Raw genomic sequence first — 21349 nt, 5'->3', positions numbered from 1 at the left:
GTGGTGGGAGAAAGGAGCCAGCTGCTTCTCCAGGTAATCACAGCAAAGCACTAAAAAGGCAGCGGATCACGCTGATCACTGACATGCAGCTGAACCATAGGTTTGTTACAGCTAACATTAATTTCAGATGGAAGAGAAACAGGAGAAAAAAAAAAAAAAAAACAGAAAAAAAATCTCAGCAAAGCAGACCTTTGAAAGGTAAGGAACCAACTTTTTTTTATGCCACCTTCTCATTTATTTTATGACATCCTGGTGCCACAGATACTAACACAGACTATTTTAAGGATATCACCAGTGAAGGTCATATACAGAAATTACATGAAAGCACTTCAGGTTCCTCAAAAACTTACATCTGTATAGCCAAGTGGCAATCTCACAAATGAGGCAAATTTAAACCAAATGTCACTAAAGCGACTCCTTCCTTCTGACATATTTGTATTTTTGTAGCAACTAATTCCCAATAAAAGAACATTTAAATGAAGAAATGTATGCAGATCAATCTTCTTAATTTGTGTGAAAAAGTAAAATTCTGTGGATTAAGTATCATGAAGATAAACACAGGTGAATTTAGAGAAGCAGCATCCCTCTTTACATTAAATCAATCTAGCATGATAGTAACTGAAGGATTCCTGCCCCCATTCTTTAGAAGAGAAGCAGAGTCAATCTAACTGCAATTCTTGGGCAGCATTCCTTATTCAAAAAAATACTTAGTGAATGTCATCTGCAAAGATAGAAAAATCATCAAAAGTCAAAAACCTACTCATCATAACCATTCATCATCTTAAAAAGAACTTTCACCACAAGAAAATTCTTTGCAGAACTACTGATGTTACTGAAAAATCCCCCAGTAAAAGCTCATTTGAAACAATACAGTTTCATTTTAGAAACTTATTTTAAAGAAACTGACTTAACTTTCAGGTTTTTATATCCCTTGTACAAGATCTCTGACCACTTTCATAGTGGTAATAGGATTCAAGGTGTCCCACTACTCACTCAGAAGAATTTAACTATCTTCTTTTGAACAATTTTATCCTTCTCTCTTTGCTAAGCATCTCCTGCCCAGGTTTGGATGGAGCCAGCTTGGCAGTGCAAATCTAGACACAATATCTTGAAGCTCCAAAAGAAGTGCTTCCCAGCCCCTCTTTTCCCCTCCTCTGAAATTACATTGCACAACTATTTATCTAATTGCGGCTTACCTGAAGGGGGCCTACAGGAAAGCTGGTGAGGGACTGTTTATGAGGGAGTGTAGTGACAGGACAAGGGGTAATGGGTTTAAGCTGAAGGAGGGTCGATTTAGATTAGATATCAGAAAGAAATTCTTTACTGTGAGAGTGGTGAGACACTGGAACAGGTTGCCCAGAGAGGTTGTGGAGGCCCCATCCCTGGAAGTGTTCAAGGCCAGGTTGGATGGGGCTTTGGGCAACGTGGTCTAGTGGAGGGTGTCCCTGCCCATGGCAGGGGGGTTGGAACTAGATGATCTTTGAGGTCCCTTCCAACCCAAACCATTCTCTGATTCTGTGATTCTATGTTTCCCCTCATTTTGGTACCCTGCAAGAGCCAAGAGCACCAACTGCTGGCAACCTGCACTGCACCTCACAAGCTTAGGCTGGCACAAGAAGGAACAGCTTTGGATCACAAGGCTCAATGCTTCCACATCAGTTTTCTTTCATATACTTTGGTGGTCTCAAAAGCTACTTCCTCCTCTGGAAAACCTGCACAAAACCATCAATCTTCTTCTCTAGGAGTGAATCTTCCCCTTAAGCACAGCAGTTCATGTGGCTGTGGAAAGCAGCAGACTGAGATTTGTCCCAGCCCCTTAAGGTTTCTACCTTTCAGTGATACCTGGCATCCCCTTTCCCTGACAGTTCACTAAGGGTTACCAGGGGGTGTCTATAGCTAAGTATTTCTTTCAGGCTGTAAGTTCAGGCAGCTCCACAGGCTGACACCACAGTGGGTTTCCAGCAAAGCACTCCAGAAAAGCTCCACAGAGAAATTTCTACCCTATGGCATTTCCAGCTAAAGCAACCAGTTTAAGCCTGATCAGGTCTCCCGCAGGCGGGTCAGTCCCTTCTGACCATGTGGCCCAGATGGCAGATGCTGCACAAATAAATGTTCCTGTATCCCCAGGTCAGTGCATTAAGTGCTGTTATTGCTCTAATGTATGGGTTCCTAATGCCACCAACACCACCCCTTGTCACCAGCTTGTCAGGTCTTTGGCGCCCCTGCTCCTGAATGCATTTTAATTTTTTGCAAGGTACTTTGAACCCGCAGGAAAGGAAAACATTACAGTTCTGAGCTAAGAAGGCTTTCTCTTTCTTTTGCAGCTTAGGACCCATGGAAAACAGTACGAGCTGCAGGAGGAGAAAGACCAGTGCAGCGGCATTTTTTTCTTAGTTCAGATTGCCTGGCTTGCTATCAACCATGTAGACAACTGAGAAGATGACACAACCTAACAAGTTGTTACCTATTGTGCCTGCAGTTGTCTTAAAAGCTAGCTCCTCTCTGCTGCTGCTCGCACCGCAGCAAGCTGTGAGGGGGAGCAGGGTGCCACGGTAAAAAATACAGACAGCACATCTCCTGCAATCCAAAATGCTCAGCATTTTGTGGTCACCAACTAGGAAGTCCCATCCCTTGTACAAATCAGTTCATACAAACAAGATGGTTACAGTAATTTAAAACACACAGCTAAGCCTCTGCCAGGCAGAGCAAGTCCAGGTAAAGGAGCAAGCACTGGGGTTCTTTATGCACAAAAGTAAACAAAGATGTAAATGGTGTCCAGAAGGAGTTTCAAGTTCAGACAGCACCCAAAACAGTGTAACTCATGCATCTGAGCACTTTTCACATCAAATTAAGGATTTTATATGTTCATTGCAACTCTAATTTCAGGTGATAGTTGGGCTTTTGCATCCTTATAGAGTGAAATATTAGCAGTCTTTGCCTTAAAGTATACACAACTTAGTTCATCTCTGGCTACAACCTGTGCAGCCATTTCCACTTATCCAAGGCTATAACATGTATTTTGCACACCTTTGCAAATAACAAATGAAGTGCAAGTCACAGACTCCCATTATATTTGTTTCTGATTATTCCTGACCTGCTTGCATGATAGCTCAGACGCCAGAAATGAGTTTACAGTTGACAGAACTAGGAAACAGCAGCCAAATATCAACTTAAAAAAAAATAAAATTGTTGTAAAACAATCTCTTGATTCCTTATCATGCTGGAGGATTCATTCAGGACTGATGTGTTTCATGAAAGATTTCTAATCCTTTCTTTCTCCTGGAAGAGAAATCAACAGAAATTCCTGGGCAGTACACTTGACACAAACTCAGAGAGATAATGTTAAGCACAGATTTTGTGCTTGATGAAAGTAATAAATGGAGCTGGACAGAAGCTAGTTATCTTTCTGCATAAGGAGTTTCAAGGTTTTGAATTAAGAAAAAGTATCACAAATTTTGGGACCAAAACAAAAAAATCCAAACTGGAGAATATTTTATTCCAAAAAGTTGACTTCAACCTGAATTCTTTTCCCTGCAATGGATTAACATTTCAAAAGCAAAAAAAGATTTTGATCGAAAGTTAATAGTTCAATATGGAAATATCCTGTGATGACATGTTGACAATTTTAGAGCTTTTAAAGATAAACAATGTTTTATAAAAATACCTCCTTCCTTATACAGTTTCAGTTTCAATTACTGTAATGTTCCAGTGGACAAATCCCTAATGACGACTCACTCTGGTTTACTTGATCTATGTGTGTAGGCATCTTAAAAAAATCTGAACTTATATAAATAGAATAATTAATACAATAAGCAATTGTATTTCCTGCTTCACTCTAGATTTCCCATAAGTCTGCTAAATCATAGAAACTTATGTCTCCTTACGTGTTGCCTGAGCCTCTCGGATTCAAACTTGGACAAAATGTGCTGTGGAATCTCATCATAGCATAAACAAGAAGAATAGTTCTTTGGTAAATATACAATGCAATTAGTCAGACAGTCTTATCTATTTTCATAATTTGAGTTTGATGTGTATACCCTGTGTCACTGGTGTTCTTTTGAAAAATATAATACAATTGGGTTAAATTCACGTACTTGTTCTAGTCCTACCACTTTAATAAAAATGCCAAGGCATTTTGAGATGGGTAATAAGAAAAGTGGAGTTAAATTATTTATGGAATGGAAAAAATGATTGTACAGAGGTTTTTAAATTTTAATTGCAATGATACAACGCAATCAGCTGATTTGCCTTCTTAAAATGAAGTAGCATTTCACCTAGAATTAGGAACATCAGTTGAGATTTTCTTAGTTACACAATGCACTTGCAAATCAGGTATTTGTGCATGCAGGGTGGACAGCTAAGTGCCCAGCTAATCAGGTACACCAGTAAATATCTTACTCAAGTGAATGAAATGATTTCATTAGTTAGCATCAAACAATGGGAAAAGAAAATGAAAAATACAAGCAACAGCATCATAAAATCATTAACTTGACATTCTAGCACTTTACTGTGCGGCAGGTATCGTCTAGCATCTGTGTGGGGATGGCCTGAAAAATGCCACTACCTTGTTAGGAAGTGTAATCTCATTCAGTGTCGTCTTACTTATTTGACTGAAAACCAAATTGAACCTTGATTATAAGAAGAATGAATATCTAAACCGATGGTTAATCGGTACATTTACATCATATCCTAACTTAAAAATAAGTTCTCTTTTACAGAACTGTATCATGAGAAGGACAGTACTTTGGACACATACATCCTTAATGCAGGAAGAACTGCAGTTTTTCCATGGCTTTGGAGGAACCAGAGTACTTCACTGCACCTGGGAACACGTGAGCTGCCAGAACAGTGGCAAGGGTGGAGAAAATGCCTTAATTGGCTGCCAAAGCAAAAAAAATGAAAATTTACTTGCCCACGTCTATTGTATTGGCATGCTCCTCATTCCTTCAGTATGGACTTTTTAAATGGAAAACAATGAACACATTTTCTTCTTCACTTGTTTAGGGACATACGAAAGGATGTTACACAGCTTCTCAGAAATTGGTGATATGTGCCTGACCAAGTTTTCAGGAAAAGCAGCTGTGCGCCTGCATCTGTATGCACAGCCCACACAAACAGCTATGCAGCTGCGCAGTGCTCTGTGTGTAGATGCATCTGCTTTCTGTGTTCAGTTATATTAAAACATCATACGCAATGCAACTTCACATACGTGGGTGGTTCTTCTGAAAATATCATCCCTTAAGACACAAATGGAAGGCACGATTCCTGCTGATGGACATCTACATCAAGTCCAATGCAGTATCTTTGTTGCTATAACATTCATGTTAAATTTCAGAAGAAGTTTAATTCACAAGATGCATATAAAAAAGCAGAGGAAATACAATGCCAGGAAAATATATCCTCCTTTGTCTTATGTATGACATATCTATGAAGACCGCATTTTATTGTAGCTGAAGATAAAACCATGGTAATATTTTCTCTTGTCTCTTTTGACTTCTTTTTTCTGTGTTTATTTTTTTTGTCATATTTCAAATTATTTAGAGCCCAATAGTGCAAGTTCAGGGGGAATCTGGGGCCCGGTACAGGCATCTACATTTGGCCGCTACTGAATAAGTAATAGTCAATTCAATGGACTTTGTACCTACAATGGGGTACACACTCAGAGCAGAACCTAGGCCTAGCGATGTTCGAGCTGAATGGACTGAGAGATAAAACACAGACCTGTAAGGGCATAAAATATGGCAAGAGCATAATAAAAATAATAGTAATAAAAAAATCTACAGATTGAGTATAACATGATAAAGATTAAATCAAAACTGCAGTCACATAACATACATAAAACTCGTCACGGGGTGTTAGAAACACCTCATAGCTTACACATTTTATAGTGTAGTAAGAAGTAAAACATAATGAAAACCATGTAGAATGTGCGAAATATAAATCATGAAAGGATACAATACAATGATACAGTATCTGTCAAAAAGTGTAACATGTAGGACTCTATGGGGACTGAAGAAAATCCACCGGGCCTAGGACTACTATTAGAAAGAGATTCAAAGCAAACTTTCAAGTTTCTCTATTATTTGGATGTAATTTGTCTTTGTTCAGCTAGGAATGGATCTGGATGTTATATAATGTTATGTAAAGTAATTCTTGCTCTTATGAGATTTTCCCTCCACGTTATTCAGTTCATGAGCTCTGGAACAGCCAAGTCAGCTTCCAAATTGGTGGATGAAATACAAACAGAGCTGAGGTCTACCACTGACTGTTTTCAATGGATGCCAAATTTGAGCTAATGATTTCTCATGTTGGATGTAGGGAGCAATTAACTCTGACAATATCAGAACAGGTGTTGTGAAAGACGGGAAATCTTTGATGGGATGTTCTAAGAAGGCGGAAAAGCCAGTTTATGAGCAGCTGAATTGGGTGATTCTAGTTTTTGAAAAGCAGGACGTTAGTTTTGGAGTGGAGAGGTACAGCAAGAAGGGTAGTAAAAACCATCACATGCAAAGAATTTATGTGATCTTCAGTTACATGCTTGGCTATTTCCACTCCTTTCCACTAAATTTCATTTCAATTTTACAAAACCATTATCCAATCTGGTAATGTGGGGAGACTCTCAATGCCACAGCATAAGAAGATGTATTCAGAACTGCAGTTCTCTAAATCAAGATTGTTATTGGCATCTATGGAAAGACAAAATAATACCCTGAGTATTTTCCACAACTGTCGTCATACACAAATATGCCATACGTCATTATTTTAGCAAGAATTTTGGTATAAGTTCTTTTGATTTACTTTTGTATTTGTCTACTTTGATTCTCTTCCATGATCTCATATCATGTTTCATTTTTTTTTGTTCTGCTCTCTGTTGTTTCCCATCTGCCACTCACTTTGTTAAATCCAACATGATTTAATGATCAAGCTAATCAAGAATAAGATACTGTTAAAAGAAAACCATCTCCTTCACTTAGCTTTCAGCACAACTATAGCATAAGCAAAGATGTTCAATTTAATAATAATAGCATCATCTGAAGGACTGAAAGCATTTTGCAAACGCATTCATTAACTGATGCTCACATTTTCCTTTTGTGAGAAATTGTTCCTGCCTTTGCTGTTTGCACCTGCCTGATCTGGACCTACATTATTGTGTGCTGTCTCCAGACTGTGCTGTGAACTGCAACATTTGGGACTCCAAGAGAGATTCATATAACAACACTTGAGCAAAATTTTAGCACTTGAGGCCAAAATTTTCATTCTGAAGATACTGTTGCTTATAAGCACCTTTTTTTTTCCATGTCAAATTCTTCTTTTGAGCAAGCAGTAGCTGTGCGCCCCTCCCGTATAAGGATGAGCAGACTGGTGTCCTCTCTCATACCAATGCTCAGTGAAGACCCATGAATGAGGTGACATGGTACCAGTGCGCATTGAAAGACCTAGTCCAGCAGCCTCCCCAGTGCCTACTTGAAGCGTCACATAAAAACACAACCATGATCAGAACTCCTGCCACACATGAAATAAAATTTAGAGGTTTTCAAATTTGGATTTGTCATCTTCTTCCAACCATCTGCAGTGTAGCAAGCTAGCCCACGCCATTTCTCCATGCTGCAGGACACAGATTATTTTTTTCAGTGTCTCCCAGAGGTCACAAATTCAGACGTTTTTGGACCAAGGTATGTTGCAGTACCTTGGATCAATCACAAGAAAGATGTCCTGGCCATCCATCTCTTATACAAAGGAATACTCAGGAACTGCAGCCAGTGCTTAGTGGAAGACTGATGAGAAATTTTGAGGTTTCCTGGGAATTTGTATCCCGGGGAGGGACAAGACTCACTAATGGGGAAGGTGCCATGTCCTAGATTTGTTTACTCACAGGTTGAGAATTCTTGCTAGAACAGCATTACAAGGAAATCCCATCCTGAGGTCAGAACGATAAAACAACCAAAGCTTCTGCTCTTTGATTGATGTTATGACCAGAACCCCTTGGTACTTACAGACTTGTATAATACAGCTGCTTATCTACTGGTGTTTTTTTCATTACAGATGCACTGTATTTTCCACCCATCTCGATACAGCCCCTGGTATTTATATCCCTCCCTCTGTTATATTCAGCAGGGAATGGGGTCTGTTTTATTTGATTAACTAGCCATTCTGCAAACAGCCACAAACACCAATCAACCGCCGTGTGTTGGGAAAGCTTTAGAGCCAGGAATGGTAAACAACCTTCTCCTGCCATTGCAATCCCAGCAAAGGAGTTGTGCAGTCTATCTAGATCGGGTATTTTATGTTAACCGATAGCAGAATGAAATGTGATTACGGCCTGTTCAAAATGCTTCTTAAAATACTCCACGTGGCACTTTAATCCTCTCCTCCCACAGCTTCGCTATTAAAAAGAAACTGATTTATTGTAGTCACATTTTCAGACCAGACAACTCTGCCACCTAATTCAAATACGAAGAGACATAAACTACTTGCTAGCAATTTAACTAAAGAGAATAAAATGGTGGAAAAACACAATTATCATTACTCTTCAGCCTAAGGAAAGATTCTGCTTATTTAACAGAAGAATTTTAGCTTTATTTTTAGTTGACACACTTTAAGAAAGCCACCTTACCTACCTGGTATACCTTCCTCAATGCTGTGCTGTTATTTCTAAATTTTTAACTTGATGGCTGGAAAGTTCATTCCATCTACATTTCTTTACAAGAAAAGCACTCAGAAAACATCTCAGTTGCTTGAATCAAGTCAGAAAAAGACAGTAGCAGAAGGCATCATAATATATAGTATAGAAAACCATTATTTTGTTTGGCTTTCTAAGGATTTTGTTGTGTATGAAAGGTGCCAGGCTAATGTCAGACAATGAAAGGTCTTTTATCATTTTCATTTGTCACTTCCTATGCATGTACACCACTGATACATGCCAGTCTTGCAGGTTTGAGTAACAGGAAAGAGAAAACTATTTTCCTACATCCATCTGATCCTTTAGTCTATTCAGCTGGGACTGTCACGTTGGTGACTGTAAGCATGCAAAACCTGCGGGAGCTGAAAATGCTGTTTAGGTGATGTTTAGAAAAGCTCCTCTGCACACCCACAAAAGGAGCTCAGAGAGACAATGTCAGGAGGGAGAGCCCAAATAATGCCCTGCCGGGCTACTCCCTGGTCCATCCCAGAGGCTGTCCACAGCCCGTATAATGCACAGCCACAATGTGCATACAGAGTCCCATTTTAGTTCAAAACACTTCTTTCCTAGATTTCAGAGCCCTGCATAGATGTTATGAAGAAAGCTGTGTGAAACTTCTGGCTGAATGGGATTTGAAACCTCCTGAAATATTTAGTGGGAGTTAAAGAGGCATGTTTCCATTTCACATCACTCCAGAGGAAGCAAGTGAGTAAAGCTAGAGAGCAAAGCACCCGCAAGAGCCGCTGATCACGTTTTGACACCAGACCTTGGCACAGCCTGACAGCCTCCACTCTGGAGAATTTCTGCTTACTATAATTGTCCTTTAAAGAAATAAGCCCCTATATCCCAACCTCAGGATTTTGTTGGCATGACTATGGTTTAAGCCCACAAAAATTAATCAAGTGTTCTGTCACTCTGTTGAGTAGGACATCAAGTATTTTTGTGTACCAACTACCCACTGCTCCTCTTTCTCCTTAAACACAACATAAACCTTTTTTTTCCCCCCTCTCAAAACACTTGGGGTTCAATAAATTGATATATTCTAACAAAATGCAGCTTTACTAGAATATTCCACACTATATATAATCAGATGACTAAGGACAATGTCAAAAAGCATCCAGCAGCACGTTCTGCTCAGTCTCCAGCCTCCCAGACCAAGTGTTTTAAAATCAGGCCTTAGAGATGTCTCTGGCTCTACAACCTGTACTTGCATTCAAATGCACACAGGTATTTTGAAGAACAGACCTGGAGTTTGTAAACGTAAACACCATTTTGGGGATCCTAAGGTAAAATTTTTGGTTCCTCTTTTGTATTTGAAAAATTAGCCTTTTCTGTGGTTTATTTCTCTAGACGATATATTAAACCACGCTGGATTTGTCCTTCCTCCTGTTTTGAGACTAGGATGACTGTAAGGTCAACCATCTGTTTTAATTAAAGCTTCTGATACTTAGATACTTGATACTTATATATTTGAGAGAAATTTTGATTTTCCTAAGTATTCTGCCAGTGTTTTTTAGTTTACAATTTAATTTTCCTGCACCATCCTTATTACTTCACTAGCATTTCATTGCCTACCAATATGTTTATTAATGGATTGATTATTTAAGGACAACAGTTTAAAAATTTGCTATCAGAGCAGCTGCAGGTTCTCCTTGAGCTATCCTCTTTTGCTTTCCTATTATTTACAGTTGTAAGAGTATTAGAATTAAAAAATTCTGAATGATTTCATGAGGGACTATTAAATGTCTCACAGTGGAAACTTGCTACAGATCTACTCACTGAAATTGGATTTGCTAGTCTCTGGAATAGAGTTTTTGTTGTTTGTTGTTTAGTAACAAGTTATTTAACAGAAATTATATAAATTCGCCAAACCTTTTTATGAACAATTGGTATAGCAGCTCAAAAAATATGAAACAAGATCTCTCTGTTACCTCTTATACCTCTCTCACCATTTTAGACTTGCAGGCTCATAGTCCAAGCCATGCTTTAGAGTTGGAATATACAGCGCATTGCATATAACCTTTCTTGTTACTTCTATTCATGTCTTTTTTCTGTCGCATATATCCTCTAAACAACCTTACATTCAATCCCATCATTTGCATTTGTTAATGCATCACAATGTATTTAGGTATTATTAAAATATGTTAATACACAAAAATGATAGCTGGAAACATTTAAGCAAGAAAGTGAATACATTACGAAGTCCTGTGCCTGAAGCAAGAGCGTGCTCTCCTGTCTCCATCTATTGATCATTAGACAGAGTCTGCATTTCCCCTGATCTGCGTGTGATATATCCCCAGTGCAGCCCACCGCACTGTGAACCTGCAACTGGGCTTCAAAGTGAGAGCTTTGGAAAGCTTCATCTGATTGCCAATCAAAAGTCACAGAATTCATTGCCAGATAAGCAGTGAGACAATGTAAGCTTATGTATATAGCAAAGGGGATGCATGACCGCCTAGAGAAGTGAAGGGTAGAAAGAAGAGGGCTCAGAGATCTGGGAGAAAGTTGGAGTAGCTGGTATCCAAACAGAAGGGACAGAAGGTCAAAAAGCAGAGACATGAAAAAGTAAGAGGGAGGGAAGAGAGTGAAGCAAGAATTCAGAAGGAAAAGAACAAGCTGAGGTTGCTGGAGCCGCGCAGAAGTCTGTGCAGTCCCCAGACACCCTCAGTATGGTGGTGTTATTCATCTTCATGAACCTGGAAATGTTACAAAACCTCTGTAGGAAAAGAACTAAGTTAATGGAAATAAAATGGAGAAATAAGACCTCACAGTACCAGAATAATAGATGCCTAATACCTTTTGTGTCCCCTGTAGCCAAATGAGAGTGTTCCAAATGCCAAACTACTCTTCTCTGTCAGGCACTTTATAGAGTTTTTCTTTCTTAGGATTACGAGAGTCCAAAATGAGGAATCAGAGTACGGACATGTCTCTTTGCCGTGGAAAGGGACGTGAGCCACAGAGAGGGTTTGGCAAGGAAGCTGTGGCTTTACTACTGCCTTTGGATGAGTGAGTTAAAAAAAGCAGGGGAAGGACAGGAGGAACCAACAAAGGAAACGACATAATACAAATTTCTATTTCTCCCTGAGGTAGCAATTTTTGACAGACCTTTTTTCCACTGATGGTTTTGAAAAAGGGATATGGAACTAGATCTGGGCGCAAAAGAAAATGTGTGGTTGTTAAACTGCACAAATTCAAATATTTTCATCACCCTTTTACAGGAAAATGGCTACAAGAAGTGACACGAAGCAGAAACAAAAATACTTCAAGGAGGACATTTTACTCATCCCAAGCTTTGCTTCCCCATAGGTTGCACAGAAATGGCCCACATCTGATGTGACCAGACTAGGAAAGCATACTCATAGGAGTTTGTAACTTCCATCAGGAGTCTCTCTCAGAGAACAATCTCAGAGGCCTAAAGGATTATGGGACTTGTTATGTCATATTCAATCCAGTTCCTGCTAAATCAAAATAAATGACTGCTTGCCAAAGTGGAATGACATGCAAGCAGCACACCCAGTTTCTGAAGACACCAGGTGCTAATAGAGCAGAGCAGTGAGTGCTGAGCTCAAAGTCACCCCACAGTAATAAAACCTCAGATAACATATGTGCTGCTCAAAAATCCAAAGAAGGTTATATATCCCTCCACAAGCTGCTGACACACAAAGGGAGGTTCACTGGTCTGCTACCATCCCAGTAGAGCTTGCTCATCCCTCTATAGTTTTTGGTCATTTAAAGCTGTTGGTCCCACCTGGATGCGATCCTATGCAACCTGCTCTAGGGGAACCTGCTTTATCAGGGGGGTTCGACTGGATGATCTCCAGAGGTCCCTTCCAACCCCTACCAGTCTGTGATTCCGTGATACTCTTTTTTGGCGAGACAATGCCATAGATGGAAGAGCCTAGGAAGGCAGTACATACAATTTTAGCTACTACATGAGATTTATGGGTTGGAAAAAGTAGCAAAAGTTTATTATCTAGCAAAAGTTTCCCTGTATTGCTTTTTCATTATATATACCCAACATGCTTTCACTGTAAGATGCCACATCAAGACCGACGTCACTCTAGCAGCAGTGCCCAAATGACAACTGACACCCTACAAAACTGCCCCCTCACTACATTTCTGCCCCCGAGAACCTTCCTCTCCCAAACCCTTCCTGGCATCTGCAGCTGATAAACAGAAGGGAGAGAATCATCTTGTTTTGGTTTTAGTTGAGAGAGTAACATGCAGCAGATCTTCCCTTTTGCTGCAAATATATCTATAAAGACATCTCCTGCTTTGCACTCTTTACTAAAAGCTGTATTTTACTCATGAGATGGTTTGTAACAGCACCCATGAGAGCTGTTTCTCTTTTAGACCTCTCCTGTGCTAATGCATAATAAATGCACTCATCACAGAGTAAATACTCAGAAATCCTTTTTTTTTGTTTTTTATGGAATATGACAATAGAATTGCTCTGTTAGACCCAAATATGCACAAATTAAGCTACTTGTTTGTAGGGGTGGGTTCAGCATCCTTTTCTGTTTATACCACCCTTTCTAACAGGTGCCTCCCTAATACTGAGTGTGGCCAGCTGAGAAAACTTCACCAACAAATAACGCTAGCAAAATAATTTCATTTGAGCATCATCCTGACATACTCACGCTCAGCTTTTACAATCACTGACTGAAAATGCATTTTTTTTCTTAAATTATTTCCTAATTGTCAGTTTTCTTACTCCCTGCTCCCTTCCAAAATTTCCCATCCTCTAAAAATCCCAGCTTCAGGAGGGAGCTCAGAATTTCTACAATTAATCACTTGCCAGTGCAAATGAAAGCAGCACCCATGCTGCTTAGTTATTCAGAAATTTAAAGCGTCTCATATATAAAGCTCAGGATTATGGTATTCAGATGTGATATGGCCAAGGAGTGAGGATACATACTACTCTGGCAGCAATTCCCAAAGTTGCACACTACCAGAAAAAGGCAGAAGGAGACAGAAAGGGGATAAACTAAGCATTGTCAGCTACAAAATTCTCATACAGGTAGCCATGAGCAGTTAACTCTGCATGTTTTGGACTGGCTACACTCACTGTCAGAGCGTGGTGTTGCAGTCCTACCTTCCCTACCTATCAGAAATATCCAAAGTTCTCCAGAATTTATTATTTTTTTTTTAAAAAGAAAACTCCTATTTGTTATCTCTACAGGTAGAAACTGAGGGCTATTTAACACAAAACTAATTCTACTTTTTGTGTGTGCATGAGGATTGTTTTAGACCAAATGCCTGGTAAGGCACCATGCGCCTTATAGTGGCAGCTACCCACACAGAGCTGGTCTCCTACTGTCAGGACAGGGATGCGCTCCAGGTGTTTCTCTCATGATGCCATCCTAATTAGTCAACTTCTACACAAGAGAAACCCCAAGTGAAATCTCCACTGACAAAGGAATCAATTTTCCTCTGTGGACTGTTTTGCCATGTAAAAAGATGACTACAGGGTGAGAAACAGGCTAAGGCGTGAAGTACTTAGCTTTCTATTTGGCCATCAGGATGAAGGGTGGGGACCACCCCCATCCCATGCTCACTCCTCAAAGGGCTGCCAGCCATCCTTTCTCCAGCTGAAAAGTCTGGACTCAGCTGTCTGCAGAATGCAATTCTACAGGATTCAAGCGAAATTAGCTCCTCAGGGTATATTTTGCTATTTCTTATTTTTATTGCCATTTCTAGTCAAGGAATATGACCTTATTTTGATAGGTACTGTACAAAATAAGCCACCTAGAAAAACAGGTTCCCAGCTTAGGCATTCCCAACCACTCTCTAGAGAAGGAAATGGTCTGTCTACAATAGCTAAGAAAGAAATTTGGACACCTAAATTAGGCATCTAAAGTTACACATGATATGAGTATAGTTGTAGCTGTGACAGTTTAAAGATCTAAGTGAAGCAAGGTTTTAAGAGAGAATTACCTTTAAACAGAAGAAGGGATATATCTGTGGGGGGACCCCTAAATAACCAAGCTTTCATGCAAACAAACCTTCTCTGAAAACAAGCAGAAAAATTCAATATTAGAAAACAGTCTCTGAGATTAATGCAATTATGTTAACCAATGCGAGAATTAAAGAGAAACATGTAGCTGGCACCACTGAAGCTGGAGAAAATGAGTTAATAAGGACCAATTGCTCAACAAAATCTCTCTTCTCCCCCCCCCCCCCCCCCATCTTTTTATATTGTATCAGACTGTTACGAACTTTAGCTCCCATGCTTATCTACTGAAGTTAGGCTGTAGCGTCTCCTTTGAGGATGAAGGCTGAAAGGTCAGACACAGAGAGATTGTTTTCTGAGAAATACTCTGATAATGATCGTGTTTATTAACTTAGTTCATTCTGGGGTATAGTAGTTCTTTGGTTTCTCCCACATAACATCTATGATGGTATTTAGATGACTACAGAGTGAGTTCCTCTCTCCCCTCTTATTTGGTAGTTATAAAATAAGCCAAATGAAAGGAAAGAGCATAAAGCAACAACAAAACAGTGCTGCTCAGTTGATGGATAGTGACTGTAGTACACCAGAGACCTAGTTGTCAAGGTTTTTGTTAGTGTAATAACAAAGGAGAGTGTTAAGGAGTTTGAAGAAAAGACAAGACTATTGTCTTGAGGGAAAACATCATACCTTACAGAAGAGTCCTTAGAGAAAGCATAAAGATACTTGCTTGAAAAAGGAGTTGCACTGGAAGCTCACACGAATGATTTCCAAATCAGAAATGAGAAAGCTACAGGGAGAGTCAGAATCGACTATGAAGGGCCTTGAAACTCAAGACAACTCTTTTTTTTTTCCCCCAGGAGCATTTTCAATAGAACTAAATGCAGAAAGAGTGCTTTGTAAAGGCCAGAGAAAATAACACTGTAAAGTACTGAGGCAATGGACTGGAGGTTGTATGGGTAAATCATAGACACGTTATGAAAGGCAGATTGGCAAAACTTAAATAGACACACAAGCTTAGGCAACAGAAAGCCATAGGAAAGAAAATGAAGAATACAAGGTCAGCTACTGTAGGTTTTAGGTTGAATTAAATTAGTGGTCAGACATTCATGAAAAGACAGTAGAGGAAAGCACACAAATTTTATGTCAGCTAAAAGAAGCTCATTTCAGTGCAAGAGAAGCAGAACTGCAAGTTGTCTCCCTCCAACCACTAGCTGAATTTGTTTAGACTTGGGAATACTCAGGCATGAGCTACAAAAGACTATGGTCTTGGTTGTAGGATGGCTCACAAAAATTGAAGAACAGATCTGGAAAATTCTCCAAAATAATACATCAGAGAGCAAGCAAAGACAGTCATGGAAGGTAGAATGGCATGGCACCACAGCAGGACATCAGCCAGTGACATCTGAGGCTGCTAAAGTGACTGGCAGGCATATGCAGACTGACCTTTGAACAGAAGTCATGAGCAACTTGGATGGCATTTGAATGAGAGCAAAAGGGGGAAGCTACTTTCAGAAGCACGCAAGATGAAACAGGGGAAGATGAACTCAGATAAAATTTTCAGGAAACTGTGGAGACAAAAGGAATATGGCAGTAGTTGTCATGCTTAGTAGTTAGATAACACATGTCTGTGTAGATCCATTTCTTGATATGTAGGCTGACTCAAATTTTGACTTACATTTTCATTTGAATAACACCAAACTCTGCAGAAAATAACTTTTACAGGTGTTCTACTCAAGATAAAACCAGTGAAAACTCTCTAGAAAGTCAAAGTTAGATAGAACTTAGGAGCGTTCACGAGGGAGAAGAAGCCTTTTTTTGAGCCTACCTTGAATTCTGAGAAAATGAGGCAGCAGGAAAACAGTTTTACATCTCATTTTTAAAGCTGTGTATAGAATCTTCTTCACACTCTGTCATCTGTCACAGATCAGTTCTTATACATCCAAAACACATTGACCCCTTAAGCTAATTCAGATAACTATTAGCCTTTTGATAATGCTTGAAAGTAACATCACACTACATTTGTAGTGCTTTCTGGTCAAGATTCTAAATTTTTGCACAGCTGCAAGTTTGTTTAAGCCCTAGATATGGAAACAAAGATACACAGTATCATAGAAAAAAAAAAATTATCTTTCTCCAGGCTGATTATTCTTTTGGCTCATGCAAACTGAAGCCAATTTGTGATAAGGCTATGAGAAATATGCTTTGTAATGAAATATACCCCACTCCCCTGCCCCCATAAACTGACATGTTGACAAGCTGTGAGACATTAAACATGCTAGTATCAGTGGATCAGGCATTCCTCCTGACATTATTAACAGCACTTCACTGGTAAATCTGGCTCAGGTTTAATGTTGAGACTTGCTTTCCAGGAAAAGGACACTATATGACAAACAAGATGGAGCCAGACCACCCATGATAATACAAAGTGAGGACAGCAGGTGCATTTGGTACCTCCAGGCACCTGTCAGCTCCAAGTCCTGGACTGTACATGAGACGGTAATTGCAAAATAGAGAAATTGCACCTTCAGCTGTGGGGCTGAACACGTCAAGGTCTTAAGGGTATTTCTGAACCTTATTACTTGTAGAGCAGCAACAGAACATCTCATTTGCCCAAGCAGCATCTCCTCTGGAGGCAGAGGGGAACCAGGGAACCAGCATCTGGGTGGATAATTAGTTTGCTAACCAACAGCTACCTAGCGTAGCTGATCCCCTTGTAGTGAATTAAGACATATGGGGGACTGAAGTACAGTCCCAGCATTTTTATATGCTCTTGCCTTTTTTTGCTTCCTATCCCTTTCTTAGCCACTGTCAAACTGCTGAATCACGGTACAGATCCAATATCCAAAAAGTCTGTCTTGGTTATCTCTCATTTTCAGTGTCTTTTTATTGGCCGACTCCATGGTCAGAAATATTCACAACAACGATGTATGAACTTGCATTTATTAACTAAATCTTTTTGTGATGGGATCAGTGTATCTGCACCAGAACAGCAATTCCAATGGCAAATTTGTGAGTAAATCAGGATAATTAGTTAATTCAGGAGTTTTTTGGCCCATCACTAGAAATCTTCATGCTGCTGCTACTGCTGAAAACGAATTAAAAATAACCGTGTCCGGTTATTAACAATTTGTTCTAGCACGGAATCACAAATCATTGTTACCCCTTTCTTCCCTGGACAAATCACCTTAGCAAAGCTTTGTTATGGCTTATTCAAAGGTAGTTTAAACAATATTAATACTATTACAGTATTCTCAAGAAGGTAAAAGTGCCATCCACAGTGTCCAGGGAAAACAAACGGGCTCAGCAGCTGCTAGCGTATTTCCATTGGCAATGCAAGTAGGATCACAAGAAAAATCAAAATCTCAAGACCAAATTCCTTTTAATACTGTGCACAAGTTGAAGAGGAAATATTATGAGAGTCTAAGAGGAATTTCTTTTAATGCACCATCTAGAAGCATTACTTCACCTGACAGTCATTCACAAGTTTGCTACTGGCTAAATATTTTGCAGATAGAGTTAAATAGACAGAGGTTACCAACACATTTGGATTCTGCCTATGCAGCCTGGGAAAGGAATTTTCCACTTTGTTCTGCTGAGAAAAATGTAGACACTGTAGGCTATGGTGTCATGTTCAGAGGAACAAGGTGGGTAGGATAGGGCATTAGGCACTATTATACTCTAGGGAAGAAAGAGCAGACAGGGGCACAATGGAAGCACGTCATTATATTTTAAATGGGAATGGTTCCAAGGATAGGAAAGCCTGTGGTGCTTGTAAAGGATTAAGCAGGGTAATGTGCTTTTTAAGAAGACATAAAGAGGTATGTAATGTGATATGTTTAAGCCTAAATGATTTTTCTTGGAGTCCTCAATGAATGTTTAAGCAGGCATGACTTAGGCCTCTAAATCCTCTCTGAATAAATAACTTCCATGAAAATAGAGATTCCTTTGACAGAATGAGATGCATATTTCATAACCTACTAAAAAAAAAAAAAAAAGAAAATAAATTTGAGATACACTAAATACTTAGGAATAATAAAGAAAAAAAAGAAGATAAAAGTGAATATTCTCCAGAATAATCCAAGCTTATATAGGAATACAGCTACCTCCCCGTCCATTTTGATTTGACAGAGCAGGAAGACAAACAACTGAATGCTTCCCTACCTTCAATTCAGATCTTCAACTGCTTTTTGTTGCCTTTTGAGAAAGAAAGAGACAATAAGTGGCAAAAAATACCTAAAGTGCGTGCGCTTTTCAGGCTGTGTCCTGTTTGAGGTATTTAAAACTCTGCTCTCTCTTCAGGCTAAATCTACCCAGCTGCTCTCTAACCAGACCTGATGGTGTACATAGCTGTTCACTATGGATGGAATAGGAGCACACGCAGTGATACGTATGTGCCTGATTTATGAGAAGAACAGGACCAATAAATATCAAAACCTGCAAACTTACAATGGCATGATCTTCCCATCTTATTTCTCTTGCCTGCCCTGCCCTCCTGCCAGGAAAAGCAGGTCAGAGCGGTAGATTGCCTGATGCAAAATGGGACTATGCAATCATTGTCATTTGGCTGTATTGTATTTTCACTCACACAGGTGCCATCCCCCATGAAGTCACTGGTACAGCAAGCATGCAGTCCTGCTGAGCGAGCGGGATGATATGATGAGTAAATCAGCAGTTGATCCCCCTCCCTTTCCCTCTGTTTATCTATACATTAGTATTAAACTGCTACTTTCCTCAAAATAAAAAGAATGCCAGCTCCACGGTAATTTGCAGAATAAAAGCAAGGCAAAACTAAAGAACTTTTAAGATACAACAAAAATGTTTGGCAAAGCTTCTAAACTTGCAAACCCTGGTTAAACTCAGAGAGTGTGCAGCAGGGGGGCGTTGTTAAAGAAGAGCATGTCCACTGCATCCCATAGCATCCCTCCTGCACGCCTCCCTCCCATGGTGGTCCCTTCTATCACAGTCTCTTCACGGTCCTTAGGCAGCCTAGTGGAAATCCCTTCCCCCGTACCCATTTGGAAGCACTCATTAAATCTCAGCCCTCACTTGGCACTCCAGAAACGTGTGCCAAGGTAACAGCCTCGGAGAGCTTGGACAAACAGCTATTTAGTCATGCTTTAGCGCTGATTAATGGTAGAAACAAAATGAAGCTCAGAGGGAGACCTGTTGGCTTAGCTTGTCCAGGGTTATAATCTGGTTAATAGCTCTGATGTGGGCAGTTCAATTCGTTCAAAACCCTGAAGAACATTCTGAAGTTATAAATAGGCTGAGGGAACCCATGAATTCTTTCCTCTGAAATGTTTTCATTTTTTCTGGGGAAGTATGTTAGAGAGATTATAATCTCTGCGTTTTATCAGCTACCTTTTTAAATATCAATTTTCCTTGCCTAAGACTAACTTTTAACATCACATTCTTCACCCAGTTTTCTTCCTGAGCAGGCCAAATACAATCTTCCAAAAGCTTCTGTGTGAACGGCAACTGGCAAATAATCTTTTTCTGTGTCATTTCTTCCTGTAAGGTGAAAGAAGGGGAGAAACTGCACATGCATAGGTGGATGTGTATGTTCATTAGAAATGGGCCTGAGCCCTTTGATATTTTAAAATTGGAGGGTGGTTGGCTTGTTCACATGCTGCAACTTGGTTTTTCAACACTATCATTTGCAAGTGTTTGTTCTTGGGAAGCAGAGGCATGGGAAATTAAAGAACTCGGATATTTCTGGTTTTGTAGGTTTTAAGACAGCAACTGCCATGTTTCCAGGAATGAGAAATCAAAGACTGTAATCTGGAATTACCTGCCAGCATGATACACTGGTTGGTTTTTTCAGCTAAAAGCCATTAGTCAACACAGCTGTGTTTGACGTGCTCTGGTTTTTGATTCTTCCGAAACCTTTAGTATAACTTGCAAAGGCAAACCAGAAGGAGGGCAGCTTTTTTTTTTATACAAAAGGCAAAACCCAGCTTTATCAGCCCCTTACAAACTGAGCTAGAATATATTTTGTCAAAAAAAAGCAATTTCCTCTAGCCAATAAATCTTCAGACTACCTTTTTTTTTTTCCTTGCTTTTCCAGCTTATGACTTTTTCTAAAGGGGTTTCAAAAGTGCAGTTCCCCAGGGCCTCTCTTGCCTCTTCTTTAATGCTGTTTAGTTGTTCAGAGGAGAATATATGATCTCAGCGATACAGAGGGTGGATTAGTGACTTTTGAAACTCCAAAGTATCTCTGCTGTTTTGTGGCTCTTGTATTATCAAGAGATCACCAGTGATTTCATTGTTCTTTTTAAGAGACACTTTTCTCTTACATGTTCGTATCCAGTGTGAAAACACCAGAAATTACAGGTTTTCCTGGCAAATGGGTTTTGGTGGAAAGAAAAGGCAGCGTTTGTCCAGATTTTTAGAAGTCTCTAAGCTGAGCTTAAAACAAGTGAACATGCAACTTCATGGGTATTTGCTCTAATTAATACTCACATTTTGAAGTTTAAAATAAAATCTATAAAATATGATGTTTTCCAGATTTGATTTTAAACTCTGAATATGAAGATACAATGGTAGGGATAAAGTTTGTATACAGTCACTCATTAACCCACATTTACTCTCATACTGAACCCTTTCGTGTACTACTGTTGTTATAAAAGCTGTAGCTGTCAACCAAAAACATAGGAGGGAACCATTGCATTCACAAACGTACCGACAAAAATTGACTCCTGCTCTCAAATCATTTT

At 39.5% G+C, this 21349-nt stretch overlaps 1 protein-coding gene across 2 annotated transcripts in view; it reads right to left on the bottom strand.

Annotated features, from left to right (window-relative positions):
• Positions 1–21349, bottom strand: part of GRID2 (glutamate ionotropic receptor delta type subunit 2) — a 747631-nt gene that overhangs the window by 78449 nt on the left and 647833 nt on the right. The gene's annotated exons all lie outside the window — the stretch shown is intronic.

The sequence above is a fragment of the Grus americana genome, chromosome 4 (assembly GCF_028858705.1).
Source record: "Grus americana isolate bGruAme1 chromosome 4, bGruAme1.mat, whole genome shotgun sequence".
Taxonomy (NCBI): Eukaryota; Metazoa; Chordata; class Aves; order Gruiformes; family Gruidae; genus Grus; species Grus americana.
The sequence above is the reverse complement of the archived record's forward strand: the minus strand, read 5'-3'. Positions and strand labels throughout refer to the sequence as shown.